The 21,637-nt window shown below is 45.6% G+C and overlaps 1 long non-coding RNA gene across 1 annotated transcript in view; it reads left to right on the top strand.

Moving 5' to 3' along the window:
• LOC116281908 (uncharacterized) overlaps positions 1-21,637 on the top strand; it is a 554,075-nt gene that overhangs the window by 274,818 nt on the left and 257,620 nt on the right. Inside the window, exon 4 of the long non-coding RNA XR_012075708.1 lies at positions 1,333-1,399. This is a non-coding gene — a long non-coding RNA (uncharacterized lncRNA). The remainder of the gene's footprint in view (positions 1-1,332; positions 1,400-21,637) is intronic.

The raw sequence follows: 21,637 nt of genomic DNA, 5'->3' as shown, positions 1-21,637 counted from the left end.
CCTCTTCCCGAACTACCGCCCTTCTTTTTACCCCACACTTATTGACTCACACACTTCCATCCTTGGCCTCCTAATACTCCACCCCCTCTGCTGTTTGTAATATGACCCCCGTTCTTCTGTTGGAACCTCTTTTGAAAATCTTTAGAAAGGTCGAAGTTGCCAGACCCATTGGATCCATTTCAGTCCTGCTGATCTCATGCTGGTCAGTCTCCCATTTCTCCTTGAAGTCTTTCCTCTGTGACATTCATGAAGGCATCGGGCTATGCTCGTCTAAGCTCACTCTTCTTCATTCCTCTTTCACTTGCTTTAAAGTCAGTTTCCTCTGAACATCTTTGGTTCTCTTCTTCTCCTTCTCTGCAGTATCTCCTTTGTTGATCTCATCTCTGGGTTTTCAGGAAGACTTCCATGAAGGTGTTTCTCATATCTCCATCCCAGGTCCTCGCCTTTAGAACTGGGGTCTCCAAGCCCAGTGGTCGCCTCAACCTGCATGTCTGGCTGCACCTCCAATGCAGTGGGTCTGAAGCCAAGCTCTTTGCATTCTCTGATAAACCTGTAAGGGCCTGCTCGTGGGGCTCTGGCCTGGTTTGGGGGGCTCAGTCTATGGTATGTGTCTCAGTTTTGCTACCAGATTCCTTTACCACGCCAGAGCCTTGCTATGAGGCCCTACCATGTCGGAACGAGGCAGCAGTCGGGCTGCCTGGACACAGGGCCCTCTGGGTGCAGAAATAATGCTTTATCTGGGGTCTGACCAAGCCGAGGTGACCTCTGGGACCTTGAGTGGAGTTAAAGTATCAAGCAGTGATTTTGTGTCTCCCACCATGGGCAGAGGAGAGATGGAGAGGGTGGGAGACATGGAGGCCCTGAATCCTGACTTGTTCATTTTGTGTATTTGCGCCTCTCCTCCTCTCACTAAGATGTCCAGTCTCTGCAGGCAACAGTATTTGCTTTGCTTCACTGATTGATCCCCAGCACCCAGAACAGTGCTCCATGGGGCCAACATTTGTGAAATGAATATATTGAATTGGTTGAATAAATTCTTAGCAGGTTCAAATACAGAAATAAATTCCAGCAACTTGAAGTTCTTCAGTGGTTAATTTCTGTTCAATTGAGGTTTTCTACTTCAGTCCTCTAGTCCTGGAGCATCACTGAGGCGAGTGTCAGGAATGAAGGGGAGGTTCGAGGCTTCTTGAAAGAGGAAGTTCCTGAATAGCTTCTTGCCAAATAATATTGGAAAGTCCTTAAAATATGCATGTCAAGTGTGAATACTATGCAGCCATCATCAGAGATTTTGTTTATGAATCTGAGTTTTTTTTGTTTTGTTTTGTTTTTTAGTATCAGGAGAAGGCAAGAAAACCTTACAGCCAATAAGAGTGACTGGATCAGAAACTTGAACATACATGTGAGTTGATTGGCACCTTGAAATCACTCCTAACTTGTCTTTCCGTGTCCACGTTGCGTTTGCTTCTGTATTAGAGAAGATTGTGTTGGTGGGAGAAGTGTCAGTCCAGTGACACAGGAGATACCTCGATGTTGCCTGTCTTTGGTGGTGGGCAGCGCTGCTGAGAACAACAGCTGGCAGCTGAGAAGACATTAATTGGACTTCTGGGGTGTCTGTGAATAATGGAGTGCCATCCAGGTCGGCAACAAGCCCCCTTGGGTGTGGGGTTTGTAGGAAGGTTTCCAGGAGTGCTATCCTGTTCTCCCAATCAGGCCCCAGACTCTCCAGGGACCCAGCTTGGTTTGGTGCTTTATAATATTCCCTGAAGGTTTTCCTTTGCTTCTTGACAACACAGAGACTGGCTGAGGCTTCCTGGATCCCCCTCCAAGATGTGTTCTCCATAGGGGTTTCTATGTCACTCTCAGCCCACAGTGACAGGTGACCTGCGGAGTAGTTCTGATCTTCATTCCAGTCCTTCTTCATGGGGCAGTCGGTACACCTTTTGGGCAGGGTAGTTCTGGAGACTGTCTCTTTTCTGGACTGGACAGGTCCTCGTCTTCGTTATTCCAGCCTCTTCCCATTTCCCGATTCTCTTTTCCCTATGCCTGGTGTCAGAGCATCACTTTCCTGTCTTGGGTAATCCCCAGACTTTCTGTCTGCAATTATACAAGAAAACAAAGCTCTCTCTTTACTGACACTAACTGGATCCAATAAACAATTTCAGGGTTATTAGTAGAGACCCAAAACTGCAGTGTGTACCCATGCATTTCCACGTGCCTCATCAGTGAAAGGGAGGAAGTGTCTCACCACAGTCTCGCCAGCTTTGAATATTACCATTTTTATTAGTCTTTGCCCAATTAAAAGACAACCATTACTGGTTCATTTTTATTTCTTTAATTATCCAAGAGATGGAAAAATTTTTCATGTGTTGATTGGCCATTTGCATTTCTTCTTTTGAGATTTATCTTTAACCTCTATGAATGAATGTTTTTGGTTTTCCCCTGGATGAATTCATAAGTCAAAGCAGCCAACAGTCAGACGCACATTAGTGTATTTGTGCTACACTGCAAGTACGTGCCAGCTTCTTATTCACCATGTGCAGAATTCAGTCTGGACTCAAAACTCATCAGGAGTGTGGAGATGGAATAGCTACTATGATTTCATTCATACATATGTATGTATTCATAGATATGTGTATATATACATGTTAGTTACATGTCTGTGTATATATATATTTATGTATGTATATGTGTGTGTCTGTATTCAACTTGAAGCGTGTGTCTGTCTGATTTTAATGGGGAAGATAAGCTATAACTTCGGTAAGAGTATTCTCAAGTTGAGCCAATATGAGAGCCTGTGAATCAAAAAATACCTTTATAGTTGTGCCATAAATCCCCCCAAACGAGCCTCTGGATTCAGTATAGTAGGGAATGGGCTGGTCTGTAATGGTGGCCCCTGACGCATTTCTGATTGTATGTTGGGAAGCCCTTCTGGTCTCCTTGACCTTGACCAGCCACTTCCAGCGTCAGATGGGAGGGTGGGAGCTAACACTTTGGTGTTTCCGTGATGCACTTGAGTGTGTTCCTTCAAAACCCATAATGCTCTATTTATGCCACTTCCTGGAGAGATGGGTTTTCTCGGCTAAAAAAAAAAACGAACTTGTGACGAGTGCTCTTTTCTTCGCCGGATGTTTGTGTCTATTTCTGGGGTTTCACGGAGAGCTTGTTCTGGGCAGGGTGGGGGCTGCAGACCGAGGGCTCCCTGCACGCGTTCTCTGGGCTTGGGGTGAAGCCAGTGGAAGCTGCAGATTGACGAGGTGCATACTGTGGTGGCAACGCCGCTGTGCTTGACCCTAGAGCCAGAGGCTGCGGGGAGGGAAATGCAAATCTCTTTTATGGTAAAGATGACTTATTCAGTAACCCAAGTTTATTAACGTGCTCACAAAGTTGGTGTTTTTTTAATGTTCAAATACCCCATTGCTCTCCTTCGTCTCTCCCACCCTATCTCCTGCTCTCTTGTTCCTATCCTCACCCTTCTGCCCACTTGCTCTCTCTCTCCATCCCTCCACCTTCCCTCACGTGTCCTATCTCCTGTTCCCTGATCTGTTCCAGGAAGCCCAGGTCGTGGCTGCCACAGACTAAGCTCACGTGCCTCCAGCCTCCATACCCACAGTGGGCCCTGGGAACACACGCATCCATCAGAAGTTCCATCCCTGTCCAATTACTGAGGTAGCCTTTCCCTCCAACTTGCTCCCTGGACTCTCAGCCTCTGCTTCCTGGGTCCTCACCCTTTGGGCCCCCACCCCCGGCTCACTGCAGCACATGCCACCCCTCCTCCACCCTAGGATACTGGCATCAGCCTTCCCCCCAGGGACTTCCAGCTCAGGTTGTTCTTCCAGGCCCAGACCCCTGTCAGTCTCCTTTCTGGCTAGCAGACCTTGCTCTCACACTCTTGTGTCCTGGCTTTGCACGCTCCTAAGTTCAGCTTTTCACTGGTCCAGTTAAGAGATGCTCATACTCTTGGCTCATACTCCAGGTCAGCTGCTCCCTTGGTCTTTCCTATAAGATAAGAACATTAGTGACCATGTGCCTTTAGAAAGGACGAAGGTGATATCCAGGTAGGAAATATTCATTCCACATACCTTCCTGGATATTTACTACATACTGCTGCTGGGCTAGGGGTGGTTGTCTCTCTGAACTGGTCAGACTGTGCCTGGAGTTGGGGCTCAGCCCCAAAACTTGCACCCGTGAAGGGGAATCCAGAGTTTAGCAGCCGAGAGGGTGACCAAGTCATTGCAGACACTTGTAAGCCGGAGTCAGTTGCTCTGCGTGGAGGGCCTGCTGTTTCCTGTCGCCGTGTTCCTAAGCGCCAGCGCAGGCCTGGTCTGCTGCACGCTTAATCAGTGCTTGCTGGGTCGGTAAGGGAACGAGCCGTGTCATGAACACAACGGTTGAAGACTGGGGTTGTCTAGCCAGTAAAAAAGGGAGGCTGAGGGAATGTAAGGGGACCCTTGGAGTGCTGTCACATCAGAGCCCTTTTTGGGATTCCAGGGCCTGGTCTGGGGCTGAAGGGTCACAGCTACAGTGGTGTGGGTTTCAACTCCATGCCCAGAAACCACAGTTGTTTCAGGAGGACATGGGCTGAATCTCAGGAGGACGAACTCTTTGATGCTGGAGATATTCACGTGGATGACACCACGTGACCTCTAAACAGTGACGCTGTGAAAGGGAATTCTGATGTGGCCTGGATGATGCAAGAATTGTTCATTGGATGCCTATTGTGTGCAAGGGACGACCTCAAGCTCTGTGAATGCGAAGACGGGAGCCCTTTGTCCCCGAGAAGTTCTCACCGTTCAGTAGAAGGGTATCTGTGACTCCCGCTGTGTACGTGGGGAACCGAGGGCAGGGCAGTGAAGAGCCTTTGTCTGGTGGCATCTGGCCTCAAGTGCCGATTGTGGCCTGGCCGTGGGATGAAGACACGAGAGTTAGGGCTTTGGTCCAGTATCAAACCCTGCTCGCCAGACTCCTGATCTAGTGCTCTTCCCACTACAGCAGTTCACAAAGACAAAGTCCAGACGCAAGGTCACAAAGACACTCAGAAGCTTAGGGCAGGGAGTAAGCAGGAGGTTAGAAATAGGTGGAGGCTGATAGGGAAGGAAATGAATGCTTTCTGAGCCGGCCATGGGCCAGACAGGGCTTTACCTATGTGTAAGATTCGGTACAAACAAGATCCCTCAGAGTTAGATGGTTTCACTACCATTTGACAAATGATGAGTCTGTGGCTCAGAGGAGTTAAGTGACTTGGTTAACATCACACAGGTAATAAAAACTGGGGCTCGGGTGCTTCTTTACCACCATTACCACCACCACTGTTAGAGCCTTAGTGCTACCACCAAGACTATACTACTGTTACTACCATTACAACTAGTAGTACTCCTTGCTACTGTGATTGCTACTACTGCTATAATCATTAATTTTACTACCATGGATACTAGTCCTACCATGATTACTAGTACTGTGACTACTTGTTGCTCCTCCTCCTCCGTCTAATCATGACAAAGTCTTGAGCTACTGAGTGCGTCTTCTGTGTAAGATCCTAGACTGAGCCCTTTCAAATCTGTTTTATGTAATTTTCACAACAATTCAGCGAGATTTAGGATACAGCCTTTACCCCAAAGCTGATGGTTTGCCCCACGTTGTGGGGTAAACACAGGCATTCCTGATTTATAAGAAGAGGACAGGAGATGGAAATTGGTAAACCAGGAACTAGTTTCCATGGGTTCTAAAACATACTCTTGTGTTTAAGTTTGAGATTAAAAAAAATTCAGTCTATTTTTGCTGGAATTTTTGCTTAGATTGGTCTCTCCAGAATTCAAGTCAGGTAGAGTCTCCATAAAAAAGAAGTAATATGTCTATCAGAAAGAAGAGCAGTGTTGGTTTTGCCTGCTCCTCCCTTGTCAGGTGTTATGTCAGATACTCTGTGTGCTGTCTCCTTCATTCTCATGCTGGGAGGTAGGATCCATCACATCCATTCTACAGATCTGGAAGCTGAGGCAGAGGGAATGCAAGGAGCCTATTCAAGGTGGCATCTCCCGCCTCCGACTTGTTCCTTCTGGCCCCTCCCACTCCAGCATGGGGCCTCCACAGCAGAATTAAAATGTAAATCAAAACGTAATTGGCTTTGTGTGCACAGTTTAGATAAGATTTACTTTTGAAGAATGACTTTGTGTTCTAACCCAGCAGGTCCAGCTCCACGCGGCCCACTTGCACTTAATAACGGCCGGGGAGTGGGGCCATAAATATTGCAAACGATGCAGCTTGAACGAAACGCCCTGTGAACCGTAATAAAACCCCCCGTGATTAATTCCAGAACGCGCTCTGTTCATATTAGACCTGCAGTGGCTTCCCTGATGAGATCAATACAGCGTGGCGGAGTGATCCTAATAGAAGTGTTATTATCTTTTAATCTTCGGGAAAACGCCAACTTCTCGAATCCGTCACCAGGCCGCCTGCTTTATTTTCTTGGTGCAACCTTGAAGGCAGTTGTTTTCCCTGAAATGAAGATACATTAGAGTCTCTTCAAGGATTTATCCATAATAGGACCTGGTCCTTCTTTGCAGGGCTCACGGCTAAAAGGCACATTTGTATGCGGCGAGGCAGAACTGGTCACTGTGACCTTTGCTGTCAGCTGCTATTTTCCCAGCAGACAAATGCCTCTGGTGAGTGAGTGTTAAAGACAGATATTCACGGGAGGGAGATGGAGAAGCAAGAGGGGATGAGAAATAACATCACCAACAAATACCCAAGGAGGAGCAAGGAAGCCAGGTGCACCCCTGGTCAGCCCCGGGCGGCTGAAATGGTCCTCATGGCCGGGTCGGCCTCCGCTGCCTCTCCCGCCCCTTCTGCAGGTCTTCGGGGACCCGAGCGTAGAGGAACTGGCAGTGCGCCCTGGTGGAAGATGAAATGTCACTGCCCTGCGGTGAGTGTCCAGGCGCAAGAAGGAAGGCAGACAAGGATCCTCCGCCCCGTGCCTGTGCGGATGCTGGACATTCGGGCCCGCAGGAGGAAGGGGAGGCTGCGGATGGGGATTGATGTCATCGTGGTGACACCCCCCTGGAGGTGATGGCCCATGAGCCGCGCCTGTTGGATGTGAAAATGAGTCAATTCCTCAGTGATGATGCTGGGAAGTCTGTGAAGGGTCCTAGCGCGGGTCCCAGTGCCACTCCCGCGTGTGTCCTGAGTTCTGATGGAGGTGCCGCACCGGGCCCAGCAGACAGCCACAGAGGAGGGTAGCAGAGCTGGTGGCAACGAGAAGGGGACCTCAGTGTCTTTCTTCTTCCTCCTCTGCTTAAAGGAGCACACACATCCCTGAAAGGCAGCCTTCTTGGGAGAAGCCTTGACCACCATCTATTGCCACTCTTACCTCATGTAGAAAGAGAAACCGAGGCCACAGTAGGAAATGACCAAGCAGAAGGGCTCACAGCAGGGTATCTGGGGGCCCTGCCTCCTGGGCTTCTGCGGCATTGGGGGCGGGAGGGGGCTCTGTTTACCTCAGCCAGTTCCGTGCTGTCACTCAGGGACCCAGGCTCCTCCTGTCTGGGGGCTCTGCCATTCATGGGTTCTTCTGAGTCCTGCCTTTTATCACTGGTGTCCAGCCAGCAGACAAGTGAAGGTGGGGATAGAAGGTCTTACGGGGAAATATGAAGACGAAGGAGTATGTATGAGTCCTATATACCTTTAGTCCAGTTCCATTGGCTAGAACTCAGTCATGTGGCCCCGCTTGAAAGTCAGGTGCTAGAAAGTGTCAGCCACCAAAAGGAGGGGGCATAGAACTGGCGAGCAACTAACCTACCACGGCTGCAGCATCCTCATCTGTAAAACAGGTCTCCCAGCTACCCCCTTACTGGGTCACTGCAGGGACTCTGCGGAAATGAAAGGGATGTAGGCCTCTAACACGTAGGTGCTACATTAATGTTAATCCTACCCCCTTAATTTTGCCAGCCCCTCCTCTCATGGACTGGAGGCTTGAGCCCATGTCAGAGTTTCCCCTCCAACGCTGTGGGGCTGGATTCCCAGTGGCTGGGCTCTGCCCTTTGGTGGGATTAGAAACCAGGCACCTTCCGCATTCTGATGTGACACTGAGGATGGCCTTGCCTTACGTGCCCAGCTCTCTGGAGGCTGTTGGTGAGACTTTCCACCTGTCCACTGGCTATCCCCTCAAGCCCCTGCCTCCTTCCCTTTACTATGCCCACTGTCCTGAGATGGTCTGTAACCTGAGCCCAGCACAGAATACACGGCTCCCTAGATGCAGCTTTGCCACACCTGGTGTGTTCCAGGAGTCACATGGAGCTGCCTAGTGTCCCATGGGGTTGGGGTTACCTTTTGGCTCCTTCACTTATGACCGTGTGCCCTTAGGCAAGTGGCTTTGCCTCTTTGAGCCTCACTTGGGTTCTAATAATCCCTTAAAAGGAACAACAACATACAGACTGTTAGGAGGAGAAAACAAAAACATGGTTGAGCCCAGAGCCCCACAGAGCAGTGTGGAGGGAAGGTTTGTCTCAAAAGTGGCAGTAAATGCTGATGCCACCCATGCTGACATCCCTCATTTTCTTCAACTTGGAGGTCAGGGTGCTCTGTGAGGGGGATCGTAGCCACAGAATTGATAAGATGGCGTTGGGGACCAATACCCATAGTCCACCGCTCTCCATGGTTGCCCTGGAGGATGTGAGGTCCAGCATCTCCCCGTGCCCCCCTCCCCTGGAGTGCAGCTCACTCACTCCTTTGCCACTGGTCCAGACTTAAGGGACGCCGTAGCAGCAGGACTGAGGAAATCTGTGTTCTTGGCTGAGCACAGAACTGAAGGGAGCTTTTAGGTTTGCAGGCTGTTACTTCCCCAAACCTACCCTCTGCCCCCTGCTGAGCTTTTAGCACCAGGCAGATGGGCTTGGAGTAAACTCATCAGAGAGAAAGGCAGACAGGATAGGTGAGAGCAGGGGTGGGGTGGAGTAGGGGGAATGTAGATTCTTGCCTTGTGATCTAGCTCCTTTCTGTTGTACCTCGGGCCATCTGTTCTTCCTTTACTGAGGTACTCAGACTTTTATGGCATCTTGAGTGTAGGATGGCATTCTCAAAGAGGGCTGGAGCTGTGCTGATGGGGGATTCCAGCGTGGTTCCCATTCCCTGCCGTTTAAGTACTTGCCTACCTCTGCGCCTTGGCTCTGCTCTTCACCACGCCAGTCATGCCCTGTTCATCTCTCCTCATTTTACCTTTTTCAAGGTCCTACAGAAATAGCACACTTCTCAGGAATCCTCTGATGGTCCCTGAGTCAGAGGAGACCGCTTCTTTCTCCAAACACACACACACATCTTCCTCTGTCTACCTTGTGGTAGTTCTTAGGTTTTCTGGTAGGTATGTTGGTGCACCTCTTCTCCCTTTAGCTAGCCAGAGTAATAATTATAATAAATATTAATAACAGCCAACTTTTTACTAAACTCTAGGTGCCAGGAAATTTACTGGCATCATCACAGTTAACCCTCATAATGACCCTTTGGAGGAGGCACCGTCAGAATCCCAAGGTACTGATGAGAAAACTGAGCTGTGCAGAGGTTATAGAACCCGTTGAAGTTCCTTCCGTCAGTGAATAGTGGTTCCAGATTTACTTGAAACTCTTACGACTCCCAAGTCTATATTCTTGACTACTGTAATTTGTCATCAGTTCGACTATAAAGTTAAAGATGTTGTAGATAACTGATTTGGCCACAGCATCTCACAGGCAGAGCACACAGAAGAGAGGATGGGCTTGGAAGTGAACAAAACAAAACAAAACAATTGGATCACCCTCTTCGCTTGCAGATCTTGGCCAATCTACTTGAACTCTTTGTTTCTCTTTTTTTCTTCTTTAAAATGTAGATGATTCTCTGCACCATAGAGTTGGTTGTGATGAGATATCAGGCATGTGTCCCATAGGTAACAGTATTTGGCTGGTGCTTATCAAATACTTGCCCTGAGCCACATGCTTTTCTGTATGATTCATATGGATTAACTCATTTAACTCCTTATAAAAATGCAGTGACTAGAGAGGCTATAGTAATACCAGATAATATCAGACTAAAACAAAAAATGTTCCTTGAGTTAAAGAGAGTCATCTTATAGTGATGCAAAGACTAATCCATCAGAAAGTCACAAGTATAAACATGTATGCACAACAGAGCCCCCAAATATGTGAAGCAAAGGCTGATAGAACTGAGGAAAGAAATATACTACTCAAAAATAAAAGCTAGAGATGTTAATATCCCACTAAGAAAAAAATAGAAAAGACTTTAATCACTAAAATCAGAAATGAAAGAGGGGATATTAATACTGACCTTACAGAAATTAAAAAAAAAATCAAGTATAAGAGAATACTATGAAAAATTAAATGCCAACAAACCAGGAAATAAAAGATTTGAATAGCACTATATAAAATTGAAACCTCACAGGCATTTATAGAACACTCCATCCAACAACAGAATACGTTCTTCTCAAGTGCATGTGGATCTACAAAATATACCATATTCTAAACCATAAAACCAAGCTTCAATAAATGTAAAAACAATTGAAATCATATAATGTATGGCATTTGGCCACAGTGGAATGAAATTATAAGTTAACAACAGAAAGCAATTTGGGAAATTCACAAATATGTGGAAATTAAACAACGTGCTACTAAATAACCTGTAGATCACAGAAGAAATCACAAGAAAAATTAGAAAATACTTGGAAATGAATGAGAATGAACACAAAGCATATCAAAACGATGTGATGCAGCTCTTCTAAGTGTGTTAAAGTGGAAGGTTAGGTTGAGAACCTGATTTTTTAGAAGAGCAAACAAACCCTAAGCTGGCAGAATGAAGAAAATTAAAAGGATCAGAATGGAAATTAATTCACTCAAGAACAAAAAAGCAGCAGAGAAACCAAGTGTGTTTCCAAAAGGACCCACAAAACTGACAAATCTTTATCGCTAAGAAAAAAATAGAGAAGATTCAAAATATTAGAATAAAAAACAAATTAGAGGACATTATTACTGACCTTACAGAAATAGAAAAATAAAGTATAAGGGAATTCTAGAACAACTGTATGCCAATAAGTTAGATAACTCAGATTAGATGGACAAATTCCTATAAAGATACAAACTACTGAAACTGACTCAAGAAGAAATAGAAAGGTTTGAATAGACCATTAACAAGTAGAGATTAAATTAGTTATCAAACTTTCCCACAAAGAAAAGCCCAGGATTAGATGGTTTCACTGTTAATCCTGCCAGGCATTTAAAGAACAGTTAATAAAAATTATTCACAAACACTTTTCAAAAATGAGAAGAGGGCACACTTCCTGACTCATTTTACGAAGCCAGAACTACCCAGATACTGAAACCCAGCATAGATATTATAAGGGAGTTAACAGACTAATATCTTTTATAAATATAGATGCAAAAATCTTTAGCAAAATAGTATCAAGTCAAATCCAACAATATATAGAAAGAATTATACACCATGATCAAGTTGGATTTACCTGAGGGGTGCAAGATTGGTTTAACACCCCAAATGAATGGAATAAAGGACAAAACCCACATGATCTTATCAAAAGACGCAGAAAAACAATTGAGAAAATTCAACACGCCTTTGTGATGCTAGGAATAGAAAGTAACTTCCTTAACCTGTTAAAGGGAACCTATGAAAACCCCACAGCTAACATCGTACCTGATGGTGAAAGACTGAATGCTTTCCGCCTAAGAGCAGGAACAAGACGGGTGTCCACTCCCACTGCTTCTATACAATACTGTGCTTAAACAACAGATTCCATTTAAAATAATATCAAAAAAAGGAAAGAATTAAAATAGGAATAAATTTAACAAAAGAGATGTGAAACGTGTACTCTGAAAACCAGAAGATATTATGGAAAGAAATTAGAGACCTAAAAAAATGAAAAGATATCCTGTGTTCAAAGATCAGAAGACTTAATATTTTTAAGATGGCAATACTACCCAAAGAAATCTACAGATTCAGTGCAATTCCTGTCAAAATCCTAGCTGACCTCTCCACAGAAAGTGACAAATTAATCCTAAAATTCATATGGAAATTCATGGGAGCCAGAGTAGCCAAAGGGATCGTGAAAAATAACCAAGTTGGAGGACTTGCTATTCCCAAGTTCGAACCTTACCTTGAAGAAATGTTATCAGGACAATAAGGCGCTGGCATAAGAATGCACGTACGGATCAATGGAGGGGAATTGAAAGTCCAGAATAAACTCTCACATTTATGGTCACTTGGTTTTTAAAAAGGATTCCAAGACCATTCAGTGGGGAAAGAATAGTCTTTTCAACAAATGGATCAGGGTAAACTGGATATCCTCATATGAAAGAATGAAGTTGGGCGTCTTACTTCACACCATATACACAGATTAACTCAAATAGATTAAGTATCTAAATCTAAAGAACTAAAACTAAAATTACTTGAAGAAAACATGGGAACATAGGTGTAAATCTTCTTGACCTTGGATTAGACACAATGGCATCTTAGATATGATGCGCAAAACACAAGCAACAAAAGAAAAAATATAAACCAGACGTCATCGAAATAAAAAAGGGCTTATATCTAGAATAAATAACTATTGCAACTCAGTAATAAGATAAATGACTGGGTTAAAAATGAGCAAAGAATCTGCATAGACATTTCTCCAAATAAGATATATAAATGGCCAATAAGTGCATGGAAAAAAGGCTGAGTATCCACCAACTGATGATAAACAAAATGCAGTCTATTCATGTAATGGAATATATTCAGTAATAAAAATGAATGAAATACTGATGCATTTTACAGCATGATGATAGAAGCCAGTCATAGAGGACAACATATTGCAAGACACCACTGAAATGTCTAGAGTAGGCAAATCTACAGAGAAGAAAGTAGATTAATGATTGCCTCTGGCTTGGGGGTTAGGGGGAGGTATTCGAGGAAGTGATGGCTAAGGGGTATGGGGTTTCTTTCTGGGGAAATGAAAATATTCTAAAGTTGACTGTGGTGATGAATGTACAATTCTCTGAATATTGTGAAAGCCACTGAACAATCCATTTTAAATGGATGAAATGTGAATTCTATCTCAAAAAAGCTATTAAAAAAAACCTAGAGTAGGTATTATTAATCTGCCCGGTTTACAGGGGAGTAAAACTAAGGTACAGAGAAATTGAGAAACATATCCATAAGCACACAGCACTGGTAAGTAGTGGAGCCAGGATCTGTGCCATACTGGGCATTACTGCCCCAAGAAGCAGCAGCTCTCATTGCTTTAGATTCATTTCAGAAATATTTACTGAGCACCTACTCCATAAAAGCATGTTCAGACTTCACCTCTGAGATTTTGATTCAATGAAGTGGGCTTGGCATTCAGCTAGCTAGCTAGCTAGCTAGCTAGCTATCATATATTTTAGATATCCACCTGTATATCCACTTGGTAAATGATTCTCCAGCTTAGGTAGTATAGAGGACCCTGCTTGTGACAGACATTTAATAAGTATGTGTTTGTTAAATTAAAAAGGTGAACAGTGCACATTTGAAGTTTCTACTGGGATGTGTGGCAAGTCTTCAAGATCATGTCTTGAGCAGGAACCACCCTGGGCAGCAAATCTTGAGTCTTCATGGGCAGGCTGAGGTTGTGTGCAGTGGTGGTGAAGGTTTGCTAACGAGCCATGAGTGAGGAGACCACATATCTAAGCCTAACGCTTTTGATCAATGGGTGTTTGACTTTGGAAAGCCACACCTGGACAGGAGTGCCATGAGAGGTACTGATAAAGGTGTTCTAGTGGCAGCTGAATTGTTTACAAGAGTCAACCTTAGCCTAACACCCAGCATGAGTCAGAGATTGGTCGCACCTTGGTGTGATGCCATACAAAGTACTCCTTCACGTGCCCGAGATCCTGAGATCTTTACTGAGAGAAAACAGTATCTAAAGTGGGACTTGCAGTACCTAACATCTGTGATGCTATTAAATGACTGCTATAAAACGCAGATCCAGAGCTTCTCCAGGTTCCTCAATTCAGTGAGTGGTGCATATTAACGGAGGAAGAATGGGATGGGATGAGGAACACCGACTCTGGAGTGAGAAGCGCCAGATCCAGATTTTGTCTGAAGCATTTAAGCAGTGTGTTTGTTGGCAAGTTGTTTAATCCTGAGCTTCAGCCATCCTGGCAGGTGAGAGGTAATAAGAATATCTCTGTCAATTATTTTTAGGATTAAATGAGATAACTCACAGTAAGTCCCCAAGCTTGGTAGGTCTGGTGTTTGAAATGTGAGCCATTGCCATGAGCATGATGACGAAGCCTTATATCATTGTTGACACTGATGCTGGTCAGCGTCCATCATCAAGGACACCAGGATACAGAAGGATTCTCTTGCTGCCTTCTACACATTTCTTTCCTTACAGTAGTATCATCCTCTTGGAAAACAATATGGAGGTTCCTTAGAAAACTAAAATATAGAGTTAATGTGATCCAACAATCCCACTCCTGGGCGTATACCCAGAAAAGGTGAAAACTCTAATTTGAAAAGATACATGCACCCCAGTGTTCACAGCAGCACTGTTTACAATAGCCATGACATGGAAGCAACCTAAGAGTCCATCAACAGATGACTGGATAAAGAAGATACATAGTAAATATACACCGCGGAATACTACTAAGCCATAAAAAGAGTGAAATAATGCCATTTGCAGCAACATGGATAGACCTAGATATTATCATACTAAGTGAAGTAAGTCAGACAGAGAAAGACAAATATCGTGTGATATCACTTATATGTGGCATCTAAAAAGGTGATGCAAATGAACTTATTTACAAAATAGAAATAGACTCACAGACAAAGAAAACAAACTTACCAAAGGGGAAAGGGAGGGGAGGGATTATCATATACACACTGCTATATATAAAATAAACAACAAGGACCTACTGTCTAGCACAGGGAACTATAGTCACTATCTTGTGATAACCTTTAATGGAAACGAATTTGAAAAAGAATGTATACATATATTATATATAACATATACATGCATATGCATACATATAAAAAACGGAATCATTTTGCTCTAACAGAAATTGAAACTAACACGGCATTGTAAACCAGCCATACTTCAGTTAAAAACAAACAGTAGTATCATCCTCATTTGATAGAGGAGGCAAGTGAAGCCCAAGGAGATTAGATCACCTCTGCAGGGCCTCACAGTGGAATAGTCATTTGAATATAGGTATTCTGACCCTTTCTGCCCTCCTCCTGCCCTGCCACTTTCACACCACAGAGGGGTAAGGCATCATGGTGCCAGCACAGCCTGGTGATGAAGGACTTGTTCAGCCTCCCATCCCCACTAGTCATTCTCTTTCCCAGGTTTCTCTGCTTGCTGGGTGGGACTCTTCTTATTCGAGGGTGAGCCAGAAGGCATCTTGGCCGGGTTGCTGGGTGATGGAATTTATAATCACGTGTAGCTTATAACGTGGGTGGATAATTCCTCACTAGTCCGTGTCGTGCATTCTAACGGAAAGAAGGTGAGCTGGAAATGCTACCAGCCAATTGCTCTGGTTGCCAGCTTTTCTGCGTGTGGCACAGTGGGCTTGGCTTCCCTGTGCTTTCCTGTCCAGCTCATGCAGGCCGAGGGTTCTGGCCCTCTGCTCTCATCCTTGTGAAGCTCCTGCTGCACTTCCTGGCTTGAGTCCTGATTTTTGAAAGAGAACAGTTTTTACTCCTGGTCCAGCATCTCAAACACAGACAGCAGGGATGTACCCTGGAAATGTCATCACTACTCATTTTTGCAAGTGTGAATGAACTGCGGCTTCAAGAAGTAACTTGTACAAGGTCACACAGTGGACGGGAAGCAGGACTTGGGCGCAATCCGGGCCCCTAACCACAGCGCCAATGACCTTGAGGGTGAAGGATGATGGGGCTTATTTGACAAACCTCCAGCGCCTTCCTCCCCTGGACCGGCACTCCCCTTCTCTTGGTTTGGAGTGGGGCTGTGAGCAGAGAAAGAGGGTGAGAGACTTCCCTGTGTCTTCTGAAGTCTCAGGCTTGAATGCTGAAGTGTGGATATTCTCCAGGGCAAGGGGTAAAAGGGCCCTCAGGCAGAGGGAACAGCCCCTGGGAGGCTTTTCTACCATGTTTTCCCCGGATGGTGCTCTGGTGCATGAGGGTCCTGGGGGTGGGGCCTCAGAGACAAAGGCCCTGTGCCTGTTCCAGATCTCAGAGCCCAGGTAAACCTGGACCTAGCAAGTCCTGACGCTACTTCCCCCACAGCCCCTGCCTTTGGTGTCGCCTTGGGCTATTGGCCTTGTGAACCTCAGCTCCTTGGATCTTCCCTCTCCTAAAAGGACTGAGGAAGACTTTGCCCATAGAGCCAAAAGAATCTTGACCCCATGGGCAGGGATTGAGAGGAGAAGGCGCTGATTGAGACCTGGAAGGCATCCTGGAGGAGGTGGTGTGTGGGGGGGTCCTATGGGCTGTAGGTAAGACGTGTTTCTGACTGATGACTGCTTATGGGCCTCTGATGTGATGAACTACAGTTTCTAGAATACACCTGGGTAGAGAAGTGCCTAATAAATGTTAGAGGAATGAATGAATTGGATAGATAAAGGAAGGCAAGGGAAGGAGAGAAGACTGTGGATGAATGAAAACCTCAAGTAGTGATGCTAATACTCACCATGACTGACCGTGTGCCTGAGATTTGACTTCTGTTGTTTTGTTTAACCTTCCCAGCAGCCATGCAGGTACATATGTTTATACAGGTTTTATAACTGAAGGAAGTAAAGCCAGAGAGGTTAAGAGACTCCCCCAAGGTCACACAGTCAGGAAATGAGAGAACCAGGATTCAGTCCTTCAGTCTAACTCCAAAGCCCGTGTTCTTCACAGCAGTATGTTTTCTTTCCTTTCCACCATGACTCGGGAGAAAAGTCAATTTTCAGTGGTCGTGGTTGTTTGCTAAAAAGAGCAATTCCCTTTCTTCCATCTCTAATTTTCCTCCAACTAATTGCAAATTAGTGGTAATTTTCAAATGAAAAGAGGGAGCCTGCGTGCCATCCATTTGTGCTTACCCAGCAAGGCCTTGGGCCTGTGACAGCTCTGTTGCCATGACAACGCTGCATCGCTGCCTTCCCTGGATCCTTGGCGGTGCTGCCCTAGACTCCGGAGGTGGGGCCACTTACCCTCTGGGTTAGCCTATTTCTTTGCTCGAGTGTCCCCAGCACAGGCCCAGAAGTTCAGTGTTTAACAAGGTTCTACTCTTCCTACTGCTCACTTTGATCCCCTCTATTTTTAGGAGTTTAGAGTTAATAATAATAATGAAGAAGGAATGAAGAAAAAAGTCCTGACAAACTTAGCCATGTAAACTGCAGACTGAAGAAAAACTGCCTTTGCCCCCTAACACATGGGGGAATCATTACCCTTCTCAATTCAGCTGCTGTAGGTGATGGAACAGGCTTCCCTGCCCCAAGGATCCTGTGGGTCCAGAAGGTCCTGCCTTCGGTAGATCTGGAAGGCCCAGTGGATGGAAGAGGTGTGTGGGGAGAACATCCATGTGCCCCGGCTCCAGCCCAGAAGGGTATGGCCGGCAAGGGGCCCCGGACCCAGTAGGAGGAAGATCTTTGCAGAGCACTTCTAACTTATTTTTGTGAGTGTGAGTGTGTGTGATGTGTGTGTGTGTACATTCCCAATCCATAACAAACTGTTAACTGATAACCTACTATGTGCCCTGCTTGGAGGATAAAACAGCAAAGGATTCCTATCCCCTGCTATTAAGTAGCTTCTCCCTAGTGAGGGAGACGAATGGCCACTGAGGTGCTGGGAATGACGTGATGGTGGGGGGAGGGCGGGGCCAGCACCACTGGGTGTGTTTCCAGAACATTTGTAGATATTGGGGTATGAGCTTAGTCTTGAAAGAAGTTGGCAAATTGCTGGAAGAATGAAGTGGGAAGAAACATATCCTAGGCAGAGGGAATAGCAAATACAGAGCATGGAGGTGAGACGGAGGTTGAGGTGTTTTGGAAACTCCTGGTGGCAAGTGTGGCTAGGATATAAGTGACTGGGGTGGGACTCTGGGTGGGTAGAGATCAGTACACATTGAGTAATTTTAAAAATTACAGTGAAAATAAATTGAGCTCCAGATCCTGGGCGTGGCACTGAATGGGAGACAGGCCTCTGTTCGATCTGTAGACTGCTCAGATAATGACGGAAGGCAGGGCTCAACACCACCTTATCCCAGCATGGCCAGAAAACCCACCCAGGAGGGAGGAGTCGAGACCATGCACTTCTTGGTTCCTGGGCTGCAGGGAAGATTGATGGCACTGTGTCTGGTCCCAGTGTCCGTTTCAGAGGGGCTCCCACGGAGATGGGGCATCAGCTAACGGGGAGGCAGCCGACTGGCAGGGAGTCCATGAACTGGGACTAAGAAAGGATTTTCATCTGTTTGGCGGTTCCTTCAGCTTCTTCCAAGGCTGGACCATGGGGTGGAAGATGGGGGTACTGATAAGGGAGCCTGGACCCCTACAGGCCCCCGAAGCTCAGACCACACCAGTGTGAGGGCCAGATGGCTGGGCTGAGCGCACTCTGCCTCTGGTCTTCCAACAGGCGGTGCCTCGTGCGCCAAAACCATGCCTGTGCCCCGCCCCCCACGCCTGCCCCCTGCTACATCGCTCCAGTGGTCTCCTGCTCCCACCTTTGCTGTTCCATTCCTCCCTTCTCTGCTCTGCGTCTTTTACAAAACCATTATTAATTGAGGTCAAAAGTTACGCACGATGAAATGCAATTCAATGATTTTTGACAAAGGTATCAGCATGTAGCCAAAACCCCAACAAGATATAGAACATGTCCATCCCCCTATAATTTAGTCTCTGCTCTCCACCGGCCACCTCGGCTCTGATGATTACCTTGTGAATCTCTTGTAAAGGAATCACATCATGTCCTGTTGGGGGTCTGTCCCTTTGGTTTTGTCTCTCTCTCTCCTGTCTTCTGCCCCCTCTTTGCCTGGAGGAGCCAGGGTGGTCTCCCAGGACTCTCTTTTTCTATTCCCAGAGGTTTCTTTGAGATTCATTGTGTTTAAGTGGGAGTCCTGCCATTTCTCTAAGATTTCCCCTTACATCAGCATCCTGCCTGACCCAGGTCGGAGGGGCCAGGATGACGGGTCAGGGAGCTCAGAGAGTCTACAGGGCCAGAGTCTGAATGGCTCAGGGCCTGGATCTACCTTGTCCCCTCTCTGTGCCTCCCCGTATAAAGTTGTGCCTCCTTCCAGGACCTATAGTGAGATGATGCTTGTAAAATTCATAGCGGGGTGCCTGGCACTTAGGAAGTGCTCAGCCTTCGTGTTAGTATAACAGGTTGAGAGAATACAGAGAGCGGTGCCCACAGCTGAAGAGGTGATCTTAACCTGCAGAGAACACGCGAGCCACTTTCTCCCATTCTGCAAGGACAGTGATCATTCTAGCTGACATTTCCTGAGGACATAATGCACATCAGACACTGTTTTAAGTGCTTTGTATAAATAGTTCCTTTAAATCCCCACAATTCTGACACTATACGAGTGACTGGAGGACAGAGAGGTTGGCAGCTTGTCAGTGATTGTACAAGTGGCCGGTGGTCTGTCTGGGATTCTATTCCAGGAGATCTGCCTCCACGAACTTGACTTTTTACCACTGGCCTCTACCAGGTGATGTTTCCTTTAAAGCACCCCCAAATCTGGGTAGCTTGAAAGAGAATAGAGGTTACCCAGGACATGGATCAACTGATCAGAGCATTGATTCTCTACCCTAACATACTCTTAAAAATCAGAGGTATGAACTTGATTCTTTGAAGTAACCAGGGAGAAAAAAATATCAGGTGTGAAATTTGCAGGCAAGCAATCAGCTGGAACAAATCTTCCTTCACAAATGGGGTTTATACTTAAGGAAAAGGAAAGTACACATACTGAATAGTCACATTTAGGATTAATCAGGGACACAGTATTCCTTGAGTGTGGCATTCAGGGTACTTGTATTTGCATTTGAAAAATAGGATCAAGTTTTGCTGAAAGCAGACAATAATAGCAGCCCATAAAGTGTTAAGAGGGGTGGCCATTTGCGATGGAGGACGCCATCTGAAAGCACTGCTGGCTGGAGAAACAAGCAGGTCTCAGTCCCATTTCAGGAAGCGCCCAGAGGAGGTTGGCAGCTGCTGGCCTTTTCTGCTCTCTGAATTGGATGCTCCTACCTGGGCTGGGTGAGCATTTTCTCCCCAGATCTTGGGTCCGGGTCTTTCTGCACATTGGGGGGTCTTCATTCTGTAGTCACATATCCCTTGGGACTTGCCTCTAGACTTTGGGAAACATTTGTCCTCACAGGTTCCCCCCAAATCCATTAGTCTATAATAAATGGCCTTTTTCATTTATTTCTATTTCTTTGGGTTTAACCTTTTGGAATCTCAATATCACCTTGTAATTCAGTGGGGATGACAACAGTGAACTCAACAGAGTTACTGCGATGAGTAAATGATGTGATGTAAGTGCGTCTCCAGCAAAGGCCCTGGTGTGGGAGATACCCTGGGCTCATGTCAGTCTCCCCTGAACAGTTCTGTTTGTGTGAAGCAAGAAAGGAGTTCTATTCCTTTTTTTTTTTTTTTAATCTTGCTTAACCTCCAACAGCATTCTACTGGGGGCTTGGGAGAGGTGCTAGTAGCTTCCTTCTTCTTCTCAGTGTAGTATTTCTCTTCTAGTCCTCTAATTCCTAAGGAATAAACTTGCTACAGTCACAATAAAATCCCTGAGGAATGAATTTCCAACAATAACAATAATGCTAGTGATTGTTGGTAATGATGAATCAAGTATATCATAATTAGCAAGTACTTATCAAATAGGTGGATGCAGTGATGGTTCACATTCACAGCTACTGTGCAAGGAAGCCCCACCCACCCATTTTACAGATGAGGAAACGGAGGCTCATAAATGTTAAGAGACTTGCAAGTGAAGAATATCACAGAGTTAGCATTCAGAACCTGGCACATGCATGTCCAAATCCTTTAAGGGAGTCAGACCATAAAATCAGCAGTCCCCTGTCCCCCAGAAAAGGTCTCCTCTTGAAAGGGTCTGCCTTGTCTTGTAATTTATTTGCAGATTCCAGCCTGGGGGATTGATTTTGAATTTATGATGCACACTCAGGTCTTTTGTGACTTGTGCTCCTGGAATTTCATTAGTCCGACCTGTAATTGTCGTGGTAAATGTTTACACATCTATAAATTATTGTTCAGGCAAGAAGGACGAGGTCAGCCTTTATCTTTTAAGGCGCCAGGAACAGACTCCAGAGATTTCCCAGCAGACAGAGGGGCTGGGGTCTGGTTAGTTACGGGCTGTGTTGACGTCATATTGACAACACTGTTTCTTGCTGTTAATTTTGAAGTCCCAAATGGGTCATCTTTCCTGAGCATGAAAAATTATCACCTTTTTACCGATTGTTTAGCAAGTGATTCCGTTTTAAATCACTAATGACTATTGATAGCTGATCTCTTTCCTCTGGAAGCAAAGCCCAAGATGCCTTTGAGGTTTCAGGCTGAGCCGTATTTTACTGTATGTTTGGCTATCTGTTTAGACTAATACCTCTGTTTCCAACTCATTTACATTGTTGGCATCATATACTAGTTTGTTTAAAAGAATTGCAATAATAAC

Source organism: Vicugna pacos, chromosome 9 (assembly GCF_048564905.1).
Source record: "Vicugna pacos chromosome 9, VicPac4, whole genome shotgun sequence".
NCBI lineage: Eukaryota > Metazoa > Chordata > Mammalia > Artiodactyla > Camelidae > Vicugna > Vicugna pacos.
Note: the sequence above shows the minus strand (reverse complement) of the source record. Positions and strands in the feature narration are given on the sequence as shown.